Here is a 3,447-nt window from a genome sequence, read left to right as displayed (position 1 = left end):
TAATTCTTTATATTTTGTGTTTAATGCTAAAATGGACATTTTATGCAAATAATGAGCGAATTGGAGTTTTTGGACTCAGTAGTGAGAGGATCTCAGAAGTTGGGAAAGTTCCGAAGCAGAGTGGAGCACTATGAAGCTTGTTTCCATGAGGAGAGCGTCAAAGATCGAAGATTCAAGCAAAGAAGCAAGTGGAGGGCAATTCTGTAAATTTAGAATTCCACATGACGGTTCGCCGCAGCGAAGAGAGTTACGCACGAGAGTTTTATTTCACTTCGTTGCCGCAGCGAGAATCCTTCTTCGCCGCGGCGAAGTCTGTGAATTCCAAAACGTACAGTTTCATTTTTAGGCATTTTCCTAGGTTTTTGGGCGAGGTATAAAAGCAAAACTTAGGCATTTTTTATGGAGGTCGTTCTTTTTTAGTAAAGAGGAGCTATTTTCATTTTCTTAGGTTAAGCTTGGGCAAACTTTGATTAAAAAGGGTGAAGATTCGAGATTAAAACCAGTGGATTCGTCATTTGGGGAGATCTCTTGTCCTTTCTCTTATTTTCATTATGTTGAACATTGGGTTTTTCGTTTCTTTTGTTTGTATTGTTGATTTAGCTATGAACTAACCCATTTTGGGTTAGGGTTTTGATGTAGTTCGGATTCTCATGGATTAAGCAATTGATTTTTATTATTTTCATATGCTATTGCAATGATTGTGGGGTTATTCTATTTTTAATGTTATTAATTGATGAACATGATGAGATTGAGAAATAATTCATGTAAAGCTTCTTGGGTAATCACCATTATAGTATTAAATGCTAGAGATAGATTTAAGAATCAATGAAATCAATCTAGGATTCTAGGTGCTTAATGAGCTTAGAACTATCAATCTTCAATTTGTTGGGTGCGGAAGTTTAATAGGGAAGAGTAGGAAAACATAGCCTGAGAAAGTATGTTTACAATTTAGAGAATTCGATTTACAATCAATGCATGTGAATATGGACATAGCATAATCTGTAGGGTTAATCCATAGAGTCCGAATGAAATCAAAACCCTACCTGTTATTTTAAACTTATATTACCTTGTTTTTTATCTTGCTTTCATAATTTAGTTTTGAATATTTAGAAATTTTGTTTTAGTTTTAAGTTTAATTTTTCTCCCTTCAATCCAAACAACTCGATTGCTTTAACTTGAAAACAGTAGAAAAACTTAGTGCTTAGCAACCAATCCCTGTGGGAACGATACTTACTCATCACTTTATTACTTGTGCGACTATTGCACTTGCTATTTATGCATGTTGTAGTAAACACTCATTAAGTTTTTGGCGCCGTTGCCGGGGATTGAGTTTTGTGTTAACATTAAAATTTTCTTGTGTTAGCTAGATTGGAGTGTTATTTTTACTTAATTATTGTTTGTTTAATTTTCGTTATTTTTTTCTTTGTTGTTGTGATTTCGCTCTTTCTACTTTTCTGTGTGGTTTATGCGAAGAGCGAGACGTCAGCCAGTGGTTCCTGTTGATCTTGAGATTGAAAGAACCACTTGAAGACTAAACAGAGAAAGAAGAGAAAAAGAAGCTACAGTTAAACCAGAAGTAATAGTTGTAGAGATGGTAGAGAATAGAACACTGAGGGAATTTTCAGTTCCCACAGTTGAAGGCAGTGGGTCGAGTATTACTAGACCAATGGTACAAGTCAACAACTTCGAGATAAAGCTGACAATCATCCAGATGATGCAGCAGTTGGTTCAGTTCAAGGGGGATTTGAAGGAAGATCCAAATCTACACATTGCCAATTTTTTGGAGATTTGTGATACGTTCAAATCAAACGGAGTGTCAGATGATGCAATCAGATTGAGACTATTCCCATTTTCATTGAAGGATAAAGCTAAGGGTTAGTTACTAGCACTACCAATAGGAACAATCACTACATGGAATGATTTAGCATAGAAGTTCCTGACCAAATTCTTTCCTCTAGCAAAGTTGGCAAAGTTGAGAAATGACATCACATCGTTCATTCAAGAAGAGTCAGAATCATTGTATGAGGCTTGGGAGAGATACAAAGAATTACTGAGAAGGTGTCCACATCATGGGTTGCCAGTTTGGATGCAAGTCCAAACATTTTATAATGGATTAACGGCGAATGTGCAAACTATGGTGGATGCAGCCTCGGGATGAGCATTACAGAATAAGACTCCGAAAGAAGGTCACGAGTTGCTTGAGGTTCTGGCAAGCAACAATTATCAAAGACTAATGAGAGGGTGCAACCGAAGAAATCTATGGGTCTTCATGAAGTTGATGCATATACAGCCATTTCAGCCCAACTGACAGCACTTCAGAAACAGTTGGGAAGTATGCAGTTAAATTCCATTCAAGCTCCTCAAATAACTTGTGATTTTTGTGCAGGTAATCACGTGAGCAGCGAATGTCAAGTAGGGAACACGTTTGCCTTAGCATCGTCATCATTGGAGCAGATTAACTACTTGGCTGGAAATCAAAGGCAACTGAACAATCCATACTCCAACACATATAATCCTATTGGAGGAATCACCCGAACCTGTCTTGGGGTAATCAAAACCAACAGAATCAGCAAAATAATCAATGGAATCAAGGGGCATTGCCAAACAACCAAACAGGGGTGAACAACTAACAAGGAGACCCAAGAGTGACAAAATTGGAGGACATGTTTGGGAAGTTCATGCAAGAGACCACAGGTTTTATCAAGGGGCGCCCATTCGGAATCTTGAGGTACAGATGGGGCAATTGGCTGAAAAGCTAAATGAGAGACCACAGGGTGCTCTACCAAGCAACACAATGACGAACCCACGTGAGCAAGCAAATGCAATAATTTTGAGGAATGGGACAATTTTGGAAGAATTGGGGCAAGCAAGGAAAGAAGAAGAGTCACCAAAAAGAAGGGAAGAGTCTGATGAGGAAGTTGACGAAGAGATCGTAATTGATGAGAAACCAAGCAGTTCTAAGGAAGAGGAACAAAAGAGGGAAGAAAAGCAAAAGAAAAAGAAGGAGAAATTGCCATTTCTCGAGATACCACCAGAGTTGGCACATTACACTCCACCCGTGCCTTTTCCTTAGAGACTGAAGAAAAAGAATCAGGATAAGCAGTTTTCCAAATTTATTGAAATATTTAAAAAACTACATATTAACATTCCTTTTGCAGATGCATTACAACAGATGTCGAGCTACGCGAAATTTCTTAAGGAAATTTTATCAAACAAAAGGAAGTTAGAAGATGAGGAAACGGTGATACTCACAGAGGAGTGCAGCGCCATTCTCCAGAAGAAGCTACCCCCGAAGCTCAAAGATCCAGGGAGTTTTATTATTCCTTGCATTATAGGAGACATTACTTTTGATCGTGTTTTATGTGATTTAGGTGCTAGTATTAATTTAATGCCCTTTTTTGTTTTCAAGAGATTGGGAATTGGTGAAGTGAAGCCAACGACCATGTC

General features: G+C 38.0%; 1 non-coding gene across 1 annotated transcript; it reads right to left on the bottom strand.

The window, feature by feature from the left end:
- Positions 1-1,969: 1,969 nt before the first annotated feature.
- Positions 1,970-2,076, bottom strand: LOC116116383. Its single transcript, XR_004125800.1, has one exon. It is a non-coding gene; the product is annotated as a small nucleolar RNA R71 (small nucleolar RNA).
- Positions 2,077-3,447: the final 1,371 nt, after the last annotated feature.

The sequence above is a fragment of the Pistacia vera genome, unplaced genomic scaffold, assembly GCF_008641045.1.
Source record: "Pistacia vera cultivar Batoury unplaced genomic scaffold, PisVer_v2 Contig77, whole genome shotgun sequence".
Taxonomy (NCBI): domain Eukaryota; kingdom Viridiplantae; phylum Streptophyta; class Magnoliopsida; order Sapindales; family Anacardiaceae; genus Pistacia; species Pistacia vera.
This window is presented reverse-complemented; position numbering and strand designations above follow the sequence as displayed.